Source organism: Aquarana catesbeiana, linkage group LG10 (genome assembly GCF_042186555.1).
Source record: "Aquarana catesbeiana isolate 2022-GZ linkage group LG10, ASM4218655v1, whole genome shotgun sequence".
NCBI lineage: Eukaryota > Metazoa > Chordata > Amphibia > Anura > Ranidae > Aquarana > Aquarana catesbeiana.
This window is the reverse complement of record NC_133333.1, coordinates 35434907-35450494: the sequence shown is the minus strand read 5'-3', so window position 1 is coordinate 35450494 and position 15588 is coordinate 35434907.

Here is a 15588-nt window from a genome sequence, read left to right as displayed (position 1 = left end):
AAAATCGCTCATTGCGCAATTTCCATAAAAATGCGTACTTTATTCAAATAGATTATATTCTCACAAGTGTAATGAACAATAAGCGTTCAATGTAAAAGTTGTCCTGCACCCCATCAGGGGGTGCTGACGTCACCACTATGTCCTCCACACGACGTACGTTTAGTCGTAGAAGACTAAGGCCCCTTTCACACTGGGGCGGTGGGGGGCGTCGGAGGTACAACAGCGCTATTTTTAGCGCTGCTGTACCGTCGTTCTTGCAGCGGTATTCGGCCGCTAGTGGTGCGGTTTTAACCCCCGCTGGCGGCCGAAAAAGGGTTAAAATCCCTCGTACAGCGCGGCTATAGCCGCGGTACAGCCGCGCTGTCCCATTGATTTCAATGGGCAGGAGCGGTGAATACACCGCTCCTTCACCGCTCCAAAAAAGCGGTTTGCAGGACTTTTTTCACCGCCCTGCCTGCGCACCGCTTCAGTGTGAAAGCCCTCGGGCTTTCACACTGAACAAACAGCGGAGGCTGTTTAGGGGCGGTTTTCAGGCGGTATTTTTAGCGCAATACCGCCTGAAAACCGCTCCAGTGTGAAAGGGGCCTAAGATTGCTGCTCTCTTCTCACAGGCACAGAGGCAGCAGTATCAGCCCCCTTCCAGTATCGCCCCCCCCCAAATACTTACCTGGCTCCTCTTTACAGCATTTCTGTTCTCACTCTCCTCACAGACACAGAGGCAGCAGTATCAGCCCTCTTCCAATATCACCCCCCCCCCCCCAAATACTTACCTGGCTCCTCTTTACAGCTTTGCTGCTCTCTCTCTCCTCACAGGCACAGAGGCAGCAGTATCAGCCCCCCCCCCCCCCCATATATACCTGGCTCCTCTTTAGAGCATTGCTGCTCTCTCTCTCCTCACAGGCACAGAGGCAGCAGTATCAGCCCCCCCCCCCATATATACCTGGCTCCTCTTTAGAGCATTGCTGCTCTCTCTCTCCTCACAGGCACAGAGGCAGCAGTATCAGCCCCCCTCCAGTATCAGCCCCCCAAATACTTACCTGGTTACTCTTTAGAGTATTGTTGCTCTCTCTCTCCTCACAGGCACAGAGGCAGCAGGGGGGAGCCATTGGCTCCTGCTGTTGTCAGTCAAATCCTGCGAAGAGGAAGCAGGGCCAAGCCACGCTGTGTGTGTCTAAAAATGCACGTAGCCTGGCTTGGGACAGAGCCTGCACATCTACCCTCATAGCAAGTGCTTGCTATGGGGGCAGACACAGAAGAGGAGAATCCCAGAGCTCCAACAGGGGACCCCACAAGAGGCGCATCAGGGCCGCTCTTTGTAATACAATTCTACAGAGTAGGTAAGTATGACATGTTTGTTATTTTATTTTAAACAAATTGCCTTTAATGAAGCTTTAAGGTCTAGTCCTGGAAGCACCAGCTGAGATAATGTTTTTTCAGCAGATACAGTGTGTGTTGGGGAAGAGCACCTTTTACAGAGAGTCATCAGACCTCATTTCACAAATCACAAAGAACTTTTAATCACATTGCTAGTACAATACAGCCAACACCTTTCAGGGATTTAGTGCAGCTTCTTCAGGGCTCTAGGCATCAGTGTGAGCGGAAGTCCAAAGGGTGCTGGAGATTGCTTCTTGGCAGTTGGAACTACTCTAGCACGGGTTGGTGGCTGCCTAGTGAGAAGAAGAACTAAGGGGCTCATTCATTACAGAGAGTATACATATTGCTATCTGCTCACTGTTATACTTCACATACTACTGTATACCATGGCCTGCACATTCATAAAATGCTGGTCAGGGTATGCAACCTGCGGTATCTGATTAGGACCATGATGGAAAGGGGGCTCTGATGTAAGGACGAATCTAGTGGGGACCCTGATGTAAGGGTGATTCTGATGTAAGGGTAACTGTGATTGGGACCATGAAGGAAGGAGGGCTCTAATGGGTATTCTGATGTAAGGGTGACTGATGAGGACCCTGAAGTAAGGGGGGTTCTGATGTAAGGGAGATTTAGATTGGGCCCATGATGGAAGGGGGGTTATGATGGGTATTCTCATGTAAGGGGGGCTCTGATGGAAACTCTGATGTAAGGGGAAATCTGATGGGGACCCTGATGTAAGGGGAAATTCTAATGTATCAGATTCTGATGTAAGGGGGACTCTGATTGGGACCATGATGGAAGGGGGGCCCTGGTGGGTATTCTGATGTAAAGGGGGCTCTAAAGTGGACCCTGTTATAATGGGGGACGACTCTGATGGGGACCCTGATGTAAAAGGGGACTTTGATGGGGACCCTGATGTAAGGGGGGGGTTCTGATGTAAGGGGGGCTCTGATTGGGACCATGATGGAAGGGGGACTCTGATGGAGATTCTGATGATAATTGTTTTTGGCCCACATATATTTGTAAATATACAATGTGGCCCTCCTGCAGAAACGGTTGGAGGCCCCTGGTATGCGCCTGAATGATCATATATACAATTTCCTTAAATATAATACATTAAAATCAGTGGATACAGACTAATAGCTCATGAGTTACATTTTGCACTTAGTGTACTCCGATGTTTAGAGGCCTCATGGCAAGAAATCATTCGACATAATGCTTAATACCATCGTTATTTATTTCTTAGATCATTTTAACAAACATATTTATTGTGTCATTTTCCATGCTCCGTGTATCCAAACACAATAGGCTCAATTCATAAACCTTTACAAAAGGATAAGGATCTTTATTGTAGCCCTGTGACTGTAATTTTCAAATCTCATTCGGCTGAAAATAACTGTCACTTTTTTAAACTCAGGATCCTTATCTTGGTGTTTTAGCTTTGTGAATTGCACCTAATGTGCTTTATCTAAATACAGATGTGCTGGAAAAGGAGGTCTCCTATGAACATGACAATAAATGATTACTATGATAAGGTAATTATACTTGGCTGCTCATATTCAGATTGTGGCCACTGGAGGGTAATCTGCGCACACAAGAACTGGGTAGACTGTCGTGTCGCAGTCACTCTGGTGACGGTATGAATAAGCTGCTAATAATGATATAATAAACAGGAAATAGATGCTTACCAGACACCAATTTTAATGTGATTCAGTCCAAGTCAATCCTTCAAAAAGAGCTTAAAGTGTCACATAAAGGTCTAAAGACCACATGGCAAGTTAAAGCTGAACTCCAGGGAGATATAAAAGACACAAATTAATGCAGATCTCCATTCATTATTACACCATTAAATATGTTTTCCTGAATGCAAATAGAGTAATGACTAGAAAGTGACCCGGTATCAGCATCTTGCAGCAGCACAGCCCAGACTAGGAGAAGGAGAAGCAGCACCGGGAATCAAACACTAGCATACAGAGGGGAAAATCATTATTTGACCCCCTGCAGATTTTGTAAGGTTTCCCACTTACAAAGAAATGAAGGGTCTATAATTTTTATCATAGGTGTATTTTAACCACTTGCCACCCGCCATATAGCAAAATGACGGCGGCAAAGTGGTTTCAATATCCTGACCGGATGTCATATGACATTGCCAGGATATCATGCCACTGCGCGCCCTGGGGGGTGCATCGCGGCGATCGTTGTTGCGGTGTGTCAAACTGACACACCACAACTCCAATCTAGGTAAAGAGTCTCTGACGGAGGCTCTTTACCACATGATCAGCCGTGTCCAATCACGGCTTATCACAGTGTAAACAGGAAGAGCCGTCGATCGGCTTTTCCTCACTCACGTCTGTCAGACACGAGTAGAGGACAGCCGATCGGCTGCTCCTCTGACAGGGGGGGTCTGTGCTGATTGATTATCAGCGCAGCCCCCCGAGGATGTCCACACTGGACCACCAGGGACGCCACTAGGACCACCAAAGATGTCACCACCAGGTATGCCACCCTAGACCACCAGGGATGCCAATCAGTGCCCACAATGGATGCCAATCAATGCCCACAATGGGCATCACTGATTGGCAGGCAATATTGTTTGGCACTGATTGGCATCCATCCGTACCATCCATTAGTGTACATCAGTGCCCATCTGTGCCACCTATCAGTGCCCATCCATGCTGCCTTTCAGTGCCCATCTGTGCCGCCTTTCAGTGCCCCCAATGTGTACCCATCTGTGCTGCATATCAGTGCCGCATATTAGTGCCCATCATCAGTGCCACCCCATCAGTGCCCATCAGTGCAGCCTTATCAGTGCCCATCAGTGAAGGAGAAAACTTACTTATTTACAAAGTTTTGTAACGAAAACAAAAAAAAAAATTTTTCAAAATTTTCGGTCTTTTTTTTATTTGTTTAGCAGAAAATAAAAATCCCAGAGGTGATCAAATACCACCAAAAGAAAGCTCTATTTGTGGGGAGAAAATGATAAAAATGTAGTTTGGGTACAGTGTTGTATGACCGCGCAATTGTCATTCAAAGTGCGACAGCGCTGAAAGCTGAATATTGGTCTGGGCAGGAAGGTGTATAAGTGCCTGGTATTGAAGTGGTTAAATAATAGAGATAAAATATCAACCAAAAAAAAAAACACAATACAAATGTTATAAATTGAGTTGCAGTTCAGTGAGTAAAATAAGTATTTGATCCCCCTACCAACCAACAATAATTCTGGCTCCCACAGACTGGCTACAGTATGGTCTCATGTGGTACACAGATTAGTCCTGTCAATTTAAAAAGGTGCCCCTAATGACAACTCGTTATGTGTATAAAAGACACCTGTCCACAGAATCTTTCTTCCATTGAGGCTGGGTTCACACTGATACGACAAACGCTCCGACATTGGGAGCTCATGTCGCATGACGTGTGAAAATCAATGTTTCCCTATAGGAGCCGTCCTAACTGGTTCGACACAAGTCGGTCTGACTTAGAAAATGCTCCCTGTGCTACTTTGGTCCGACTTTGGTCCTACTTCAGCCCATTGAATATCACTGAAGTCGGATCGCCGTCTTGACTGATCCGACTTTGGCATTCGACTTGTGCTCTGATGATTTTGAAGGGAAACTCCACGCCAAATTAAAAAAAAAAAAAACGGCATAGTTTCTCCCTCCAAGAGCATACCAGGCCCTTCGGTCTGGTATGGATTTTAATGGGAACCCCCACGCTGAAAAAACGAAGGATTGGGAGAAAGTTCTGTGGTCAGATGAGACCGAAATTGAGCTCCTTGGCATTAACTTGACTCACTGTGTTTGGAGCAAGAAAAATGCTGACTATGACCCCAAGAATACCATCCCTACAGTCAAGCACAGAGGTGGAAACATGATGCTTTGGGGCTGTTTCTCTTCTGAAGGTACAGGCCGACTTTGCCGCATTGAGGGGCCAATGGACGGGGCCATGTATAGTAAAATCTTGGATGAGAACCTTCTTCCCTCAGCCAGAACACTGAAGATGGGTCATGGATGGGTCTTCCAGCATGACAATGACCCAAAACATACCACCATGTCAACAAAGAAGTGGCTCAAGAGGAAGCACATTAAGGTCATGGAGTGGCCTAGCCAGTCTCCAGACCTTAATCCTATAGAAAATGTATGAAGGGAGCTGAAACTTCGAGATGCCAAGCGACAGCCAAAAAAAATTAAGGATTTAGAGAAGATCTGTAAAGAAGAGTGGACCAAAATCCCTCCTGAGATGTATGCAAACCAGGTCACCAACTACAATAAAAGTCTCATCTCTGTGCTTGCCAACAAGGGTTTCTTCACCAAGTACTAAGTCATATTTTGCTTGGGGACCAAATACCCATTTCACTCACTGAACTGTAACTGAATTCATAAGGTTGCTAATAGGTGTTCCCATCTCAAAATATTGGGAGGTATGCAGTTGTGTTGCAGTCAGGGGTGCCCCGTGCATTGTGGGCGCTGGTGGGCCCTTGTAGGCAGCGCCGTTGTCTACTGCTAGGTATCAGTGGCACAGGTGGGCACTGAGGAGCTAGCGGCCGCCGGTGATCGCCTTTTTTTTTTTCTCCTCACGCTGTCAGCGCGAGGAGAAAAAATAGCCGATTACCGGCTCTGTTTACATCACATGATCAGCTGTCATTGGCTGACAGCTGATCACGTGGTAAGGAGTTGGGATCAACCCCTTACTCCGATCTGTGATCCAGCGAGTCTCATAGACTCGTTGATCACAGAACGTGCTGCGCGTGCCCTGCAGGAAGTGGGCTGGCAGGACGGTGAAAAAACGCCCCTCTCCATTGAAATGAATGGAAAGCTCTTCAGAAGCGCCTGAAAAGCTCTTCAAAAGTGCTCAGTGTTTTACTGGCAGTTTAGAAGTGCCTCAGTGTGAAAGGGGCCTTACTGACAATTGCACGGTCGTGCGACGCTGTATTGAAATTTATGTAATTTTTTTCTCCACAAATAGAGCTTTCTTTTGGTGGTATTTGATCACCTCTGTGTTTTTTATATTTTGCACTATAAATAAAAAAAAAAGACCGACAATTTTGAAAAAAAGAAAAAAAAAGCAATATTTTTTTACTTTCTGCTATAATACATATCCAATATAAAAAATGTAAAAAAAAACGAATTTCTTCATCAATTTAGGCCAATATGTGTTCTGCTACACGTTTTTGGTAAAAAAAAAAATCCCAATAAGCGCAAAAGTTTATTTTTTTTTAATACTAGTAATGGTGACGATCAGCGACTTATAGCGGGACTGCGATATTGCGGTGGACAATTGGACACTAACTGACACTTTTGACACTTTGGGGACCAGTGACACTGATACAGTGATCAGTACTAAAAATATGCACTGTCACTGCACTAATAACACTGGGTAGGAAGAGGTTTAAGCATCTAGGGCGAGCAAAGGGTTAACTGTGTGCCTAACCGGTGTTTCAGTGGTACTATGTGGTGCTTTTACTAGGAGGTGTGATGGATTTTATGCACCGCTTTGCAGAGAAAAAAAAAACCCAGCACATCCCCACTGATAGGACAGAGCTCTGCATTGTTTACATAGGCAGAGCTCTGTCCTGTCTTCCTTCCCACCGATCAGCGGTTGTCGGCGGTCATCCATTGGCCGGCACCCGCTGATCGGCTTGTGCTGTGACTAATCACTATCCTATCCGGAAGAGCAGAATCACATATAGTAAAGCTACAGTGTGCAGTCGCCAAGTGGTGAAATATATTATAAAAGCTTGCATCTAGTGCTGGACTGTAGCACCATCCAGCCCTTAAAGCGGTATTAAACCCAATACCAAAAATGTAATATATTGCAGCTTACCAACCATTAGATGTGGTGGCCGCATTAGTTTTCTTTTTTATGTTTTTTTCTTCAGCTGGTGAAGTAACACACTTCTAGTATTACTGAGACACACCTCTGGATGAAGGAGTATAGGAGGCACAGCAGCATTGTCAGTCTGGGGGGGGGGGGGGGAGTGTTAAATGTATTAGCAGATTTAAATACACTAACAAATTGAAGCCACATTTCAGATCACACTAATAAGCAGTTACAGCAAACTTTTTTTTTCCTTTTGGGGTAAAGGTTTTGCATGAATAAATAAAAGCTGGTCATTGTTAGCACCCCTGTCAGTGTTAAGTGGCTTGTCTCAACCAAAGTTTCTAAATAAAGGGCCAGTTTATTGTCCTTCAGACTTTGGGGGGACGGACTGTGGCCAGTGGGAGTAAACAATGCCTTATCTAAGTGGGAGGAATTGTGCCCCATTGTTGGTGTCAATAGAAGAAATTGTGCTCCATCATTGGTGTCAGTGGAAGGAATTGTGCTCCATCGTTGGTGTCAGTGGGAGGATTAGTGGCCCATCATTGGTGCCAATGGAAGGATTTGTGCCCTATCATTGGTGTCAATGGAAGGAATTGTGCTCCATCGTTGGTGTCAGTGGGAGGAATAATGTCCCATTGTTGGGGTCAGTGACAGGAATTATGCCCCCATTGTTGGAGTCAGTGGACGGAATAGCGCCCCAAGGGCCAGATAAAGACAAGCAAAGGGCATCCGGCCCCCCTGACCCGCAGTTTGGAGACCGCTGATGTAAACTGATACATTCTGCTGGAGAACTTGTGCCTTTGAGAAACAACAGATTTACTGACTGGATCACCATATGAAAGATAGACTAAAAAAGAAAACTAATTCAGCGATCGCATCTAAGAATTGGCAAGCTGCAATATAACAAATATTTGCTTTCGGGTTTAATACCGTTTTTTTTTTTATGAGTCAAGTGAAATGATCACATGATATAATATAATATGGTGATAATATCACTGGAGAAAAGTCAGGCTCGGCATGCCGTGTCACATGATGAATTTGGCACATTGCTCCACAATCTCCTATTCATAATGCCGCCATCTCCTCCTACCTGCACGAGATGTGATTGTGCTCACAATAGCTTGAAGGACATGGCCCAGCGGCAATGAATATGATCAGCATCACTGGGATAGGTCTTATTATAGATGTGGCAGATAAAATTGCATAAAACATGTTAAGAAAAAAATGTTCACATCCCTGTAAATAAATGTTACTGCCAGTGGCAGATAATGTAAAACCCGCATTGTGCACAGAGTATTTGCAGTCACTGTGCCTTTATTGCTGTATAATGTATGTATTCTGTAGGTGAAACCACTCCCTATTTATTTATTTAAAGGGTAACCCCACCTTTATGATAAAAATATAGCAAATTAAAAAATTATATAGCAATTGCTACACAAGTTATGTTGCAATTTCATAATATTAGCAATTAGCTTTCTTTTTTAATCCGCAGAGCTGTCATTTTCTGTAAAATGCAACATAGTGACCTAGAGGCGTCTTGTATACAGATGGTGTACAGAGCGCCCCCCCCCAGAATTGTCATTTCCTGCTTGTGTGTTTGGCTCACTGATTTTCCCAGAATACAGTCACCAATGGTCATAAAAATGTGACAGAGGCTCTAACCTTTTCCCACGAAATGCAAAACAAAACAAAAAAATGTTGGCGACAGTTGGGCTCTAACACTAATGCCGCGTACACACGATCTGGATTTCGGCCCGCAAAAGACCGCTGAGAGTTTTTCGCCGGAAAAGGCGACCGTGTGTATGCTCCATCGGACTTTTGCTGGCCAAATTCCAGCCAGCAAAAGATTAAGAGCATGCTCTTAATTTTTCGGTCTGTGGCAATTCCGACGCACAAAATTTCTACGCATGCTCGGAAACAATTAGACGCATGCTCGGAAGCATTGAACTTCATTTTCTCGGCTCGTCGTAGTGTTGTACGTCACCGCGTTCTTGACGGTCGTAAGTTCAGCGAACTTTTGCGCGACCCTGTGTATGCAAGCCAAGCTTGAGCGGAATTCCGTCATAAAAGCCGTCATATCTTTTTCCGACGAGAAGTCCAATCGTGTGTACGCGGCTTTACAGGTAAAAAAGGTTATTAGTGGTGGCAAAAAGTATCTATATTTATGTAGCGGTGTGGTTGCCACTAGTAACAGACAATCCACCAATTCACCCCGCTGCCAGACCTTCATACATCACTTGCAGAGACAATGAACAGTCTTTTGCTAGCCAGAAGAGATAATGTGCATTTATAATGAGTATGATTCTCCTCCTGCATCTCCATGCAGAATGTTACTCCTCCTCTGCTTAACTCCCGCAGACTATTCCTTCCAAGAATTCCCCATCCATTACCATGTAAAGGATGAGGACATCACTCTTGACCGTGTAAAAGTGATGGATGGTCCCAGAACTTCTCTCCTCCTGCACAAACTTATTAATCCTGAAGTAAAGTAATGTCACATCTTCTTCTATGAGCAAGAAGGACCCACTCTGAATGAGTCCTTAAGCAGGCTCTGGTTGCTCGCTGCTACTAGGCCTGAGGCCTGCAGCACCTCTCCCCGGAGGCCTAGTAGTTTAAAAGCACCTCAGGCCACATCAATTTGACACAGATCCCCACAGTCTCTTTTCTGATCCAGGACTCCTCACCATGGACCGTGTAAATGATGAAGACTTTGCTAATGACCGTGTAGAAGCAAAGTTCCCTCACAGACTTCCTGGCACATCCAGCCCACCACTGTGGTAACGCTCACCGACCTTTCACTGCCCTGAGTCCTTGATGGAGAACTTGACCGGACCATATGTTCCGACAGCTTCACCTGCCCCTCTATTCCAGGAGTTCTTTATTGACCACCATGTGATGATAAAGACATTGCCAATGACCGTGTAGAGGCAAAGTACCTTCATAGCTCTCCCTGGGCCTCCTCCTGCAATCGGTACGCCCCCCCCCCCCAGATGGATCCTGCTGCTGCCTAGTTTTCCATCCTCCACTTCACCCAGCCAACATCTCCCCCCCAGTGGCATGTTACCTCAGCTTATATAGGAGGCCCGCCCCCTGCCAATACCAATTGGGTATTGGTCAGGGCTCCCACATGAGCTGCCTGCAACTCCAGTTCCAGGCCCTGACCCTCTTCCAGAACATTCTCCCTGGAAGCAGGGAAGGCGCCTCAGAACTAGAGCACAGGTGATCACACCCACTGCTTCTCTGACCACTGCCAGCCCCCAGATCAAAACAGACAGGCCCAAGCTCAAAGCATAGGTCTGCCTAAATTTGCCTGTTCTGGCAGTTCCTAGTAAAAACGTATTACTAGCACCTACCTATTGGTAGAGGGTGCTATATTTACATTAACCTATTCAAAAAATGTGTAAAGCTGAACTACACATATGATTTTTTTGGCATAGTTACATCGGTCCAGCAACTATTTGGGATCCCTCTACAAGCTGGAAATCACTGTCTCCACTACTAGAGTGATCACCGCTGTCTTGTCATCATGCTGGGTGACAAGAGCCTCCTGCTTCCTGGCAACTGAGGATACTGGGCGACAAGAGCGACCTGTATCCTGGCAACCAAGTATGCTGGCTTACAAGAGTCACCTGCGTCCTGGTAATCGAGGATACTGTGCAACAAAAGTTGCCTGTGTCCTGGTAACCAAAGATGTTGGCTGACAAGAGCCATCTGCTTCCTGGCAACCAAGGATGCTGGCTGACAAGAGCCACCTGTGTCCTGGCAACCAAGGATGCTGGGCGACAAGAGCTGCCTTTGTCCTTGTAACCAAAGATGTTGGTTACATGTTGGTTATTATTATTCAATTGCTGGCCTCTCTTGCCCTGCTTCCTGCCCCCTCCCCCCCTTTTTATGTATATATATATATATATATATATATATATATATATATATACATATATATATATATATATACATATGCAGGTGTCTGTTTAATCTATATACATGGCCCCGTGGAGGGAGGGAGGAAAAACATTTTTTGGGGGTTTCCTGTTCCCCCCCCCTTTCTTTTTTTTTTGCTATATGCAGGTATATGCGCATGTGTATGTGTACTTTATGCGCGTGGTCCAGTGGGGGGAGGGAGAGAGGGGAAACATCTCTTGGGTTTGCTCCTCTTCCCCCCCCCTTCCTTTTTTTTTCCTATTATATGTCTGTATACCTGTATGTGTGTATGCATATTTCATTACATAGCCCTGTGGAGGGAGAGAGGGGAAACTTTTTTTCTTTGGGTCCCCCCCCCCTCCCATTTTTTTTTTTATTTTTTATTTTTTTATTTTATTTTGATCATCACTAGAATATTATATTAATATCACACCAATAATAATGGTTTACCAGAATATAAGGAGTGGAGGAGAGGACATGCACCTTGATTTGAATGTTTAGAAGTATACAAGAATGACAGCAAAGGAGAGCAAACGTGGCTCCCATATTGGTTACACTCTGCACTAAAAATGTTAAGATTATTGGTTTGGAATGTGAGTTGGGGAAGGTATGGAAAGGTCACGGGTGAACCCCCTAGGGGAAGCCCAGTTGGGCAGGGGTGGGGAGGTATGGGAGGGAGGTGGTAGGAGTAGGGGATAAGGGTAGGGTGGGTAGGGTAGGAGTCAAAGGCTACACACCACAAACATTCACACGATTTAAGACACAAATAGAGAGAAGGATGGGTTACGAGGAGAGGGAAAAACACATAGATTGGAGAAAGTATTTAAGGTGGACGGGAGAGAATTCGACCACTGGATGGATTAACTTGTTATTTACTTATCTATTTTTTCATTTCTTTATTTCTTTTCTACTTTTGTATTATTTTTATATGTTTCCATGCAAGATAAGACGTTTAGTATAACCTCTTGGAATGTCCGAGGTTTAGGGGATCCAATAAACTACGGTTCTGTCTGCACTCGAGGGGAGTGGGCCTGGATGCTCTGCCTGCAGGAGACGCACTTGACTAATGACACGATTTCACAACTTCGTAGTCAGAAATTTCAAACCCAATACCATTCTGTGCACTCCTCATATTCAAGGGGGGTGAGCATAATGATTGGGAGGGAAAAGGTGTTCTCCTGCCGGGAGAGCTGTATCAACACACAGGGTCGATACATTTTCTTGTTCTGCAAGATTGAGAATAAACTATATGTGCTGGCAAACATCTATATCCCCCCCCCCCATTTAAATTTGAGGTTCTACAAGAATTGTTGGAATTTACACTGGATAAAGTCGGAACCCCAATTATAGTGGTGGGGGACTTTAATGAGGTCCTAGACAAGGGCTTAGATAGATTCCCACCGGGAAACAGACCCAATGGAATAGGAGAGGGCTGACTATCTCGATTTTTGGACAAAATGGGGTTGAGCAACATATGCGAATGTGGTACCCACAGGAACGGCAATACTCCTGCTTTTCAAGCTCCTACCTCACTCTGCCTAGAATTGACATGGCTTTAGCTAATAGAGAAGCACTAGTGTTGATAAGGAATATAGAGTATGGTCCAAGAGGAGTCTCCGACCATTCCCCACTTGCGTTGACAATAAATGCAGGGGGTAAAGCCCATCCAAGAGAATGGAAAATTGACCCTTGCTGGTTGGAATTGATTGGCAACTCTGGAGAAGTGATGACCAGACTAAATGAATTTATACAAATAAATAAAGGCACGGCACCAGCCGGTGTGGTCTGGGACTCCTTGAAGGCCTATCTTAGAGGTCTCCTGATTCAACAGGTGGCAAGGGCTAAGGGGAAATCTAGGAAGTGGGAAAGGGAAGCTAGGAATGAGGCGACACTGGCAGAGAGGCGATATGTTGAGGACCCAACACCAGACAGACAGAGGGAATGGCTAGATAAGCAACAAGCTTATAAAATGACCATTACGAGAAAGACAGAGAACAGACGAATATTCCAGAGAGAGTGCCGATTTGGAGAAGGGGAGAGAGTTGGTCGTATGTTGTCTCTATTGATTAGATCTAATACCCCCCCTCCACCGTCTCGGCGGTTAGGACTCCAAGTGGAGAGATCTCTACCGATGCAATTGAGATAATACATACATTTAGTGAATACTATAGCTCTCTGTACAAGTCCAATAGGGGAATTGGGAGGGAAAAAATGGACGACTTTCTTCAGAAAATAACAATCCCGACCTTGACAGAAAGGGACAAAATGGACATGGATGCACCAGTGACCTTGGATGAAGTGCGGCGAGCAGTGGCTGGGATGCCAAATCAAAAGTCGCCAGGTCCCGACGGGCTCCCAATAGAAATATATAAACGATATGGAGAGGTATTGCTCCCAGAGTTGCTGAAGGCATTGGGATGGGCATTAACCAATGGGAGACTGCCCACCTCAATGTCGGAAGCCACTATTGTTGTAATACACAAGGAGGGGAAAGACCAACTAGAAGCCTCCTCTTATCGCCCAATCTCATTATTATGTACGGATGTAAAAATCTTGGCCAGAGTACTAGCAACCCGTTTAAACGGATGTATTCAAAATCTTATACATCCTGACCAGTCAGGTTTTATTCTGAATAGGTCAACTAGCATTAATATTAGAAGAGTCCTCTTAAATATGCAGATTCCAATAGACAACGGGGGGCTCTAGGGCCATATTGGCCTTAGATGCAGCCAAGGCCTTCAATAGCCTGGAATGGGATTATCTATGGAAAGTGCTAGAGAGATTCGGGTTTGGCCCCTTCTTCATTAGGTGGGTGAAAACACTCTATACCGAACCAAGAGCAAAAATAAAAATTAATACTCTGATTTGTTCCAGTTGGAGAGAGAGATGAGACAGGGCTGCCCCCTGTCCCCCTTATTATTTTCTCTTGCGATGGAACCGCTAGCAATTATGACTAGATCAACGCTGGGCATACAGGGATTTCGGAGGCGGACAGAAGAGGATAGGATAGCACTGTTTGCAGATGATGTCCTGTTTTTTCTTGGAGATGTTCAAACTTCATTAAGAACAGTGATACAAATGGTTGGAGAGTTCAGATGATTCTCTGGTCTGGTTATCAACTGGGACAAATCGGCCTTGTTACCGGTCGACCCACTTGGCAACCAGACACCGTCGGGAACTCCCAACCCAAAAGTAGTTGCAAAACTGAAATATTTGGGGGTTTGGATTGCTAGCGATATAAATCTATACCTTAATGACAACTTAGCCCCACTATTACTTAAATTTAAGCAAAAAGGAGATATTTGGTGCCGGCTCCCATTGTCTGTAGCAGGACGCTGTAATTTAATAAAGATGATATGGTTACTCCAGACAGAGGCGGCTCTAGGCTTTGTGAGGCCTTAGGCATAACTTAGACATGAGGCCCCACTCACGTCCATAAGGGAAAAAATAATTCAAGCAATGAAAATGAATTGCATATAGTACTGGTGTCAGTGTCCCCTATTTCAAAGCTGGTGTCAGTGCTGGCATGCTCTCAGTACTGGTGCCAGGGCACTCTATCTCAGTGCAGTGTGCTCTGTCTCGGCGCTGATCTCATTAATCTCTCTCTCAGTGCTGGCATCAGTGCTCTGTTTCTCTGTGCTGGTGTCAGTGTACACTCTGCTAGTGCTGGTGTCAGTGCTGTCTCTCTCAGTGCTGGTGTTAGTGTTGTCTCTCTCAGTGCTGGTGTCAGTGTTGTCTCTCTCAGTGCTGGTGTCAATGCGGTCTCTCGTAGCCTCCCTGGTGGTTTTCCCTAGTGTGGCTCGGGGTTAAAATTCAGTCCCATTAGCGGTAACCCCGAGCCACACTCGGGATCGCATTGCAGGATCCTGGGGCGGCGTTACTTACCTTGTCCCCGGGATCCTGCGATGTCCCCCGCAGTGTCCGAGGGTTCTGTCCTCCTCCCGAAGCCTCTCTGTGCCAGGCTCCGTTCCCTGCGAGCGGCGCGACGCACGGGGGCGGAGCCTGGCGGCAAATTAAAAAAAAAGTAAAAATCATAACACATACAGTACTGTAATCTTACAGATTACAGTACTGTATGAAATTATTTCACATCCCTTTTGTCCCCAGTGCTTTGTCCTATGCCCTGCATGCAGTTTTACATGATATACACTGTTCTTTCTGCCTGGAAACTGGGGATTGTCCATAGCAACCAAAAAGTGTCCCTTTATGTCAAAAGTGGCTTTAGACCAGCTAGAAAACAGCGATAGTAAATTAGAACACTTGCAGAATTGAGCGATAGTGAATTGTGGGGAAATTTATTTTATTACTATTTTTTTTTTTTTTTTTTATTATTTATTTTTATTTATTATATTATAATTTATGTTTTTGTGTTTCAAACTTTATCATACCCGGGATATCTACTAGACTCTGGTTTGGACAGATTTAAGTGTGTTATTGTTAAGATTTACAGACCTACAATATAAAACGCCAAATTTC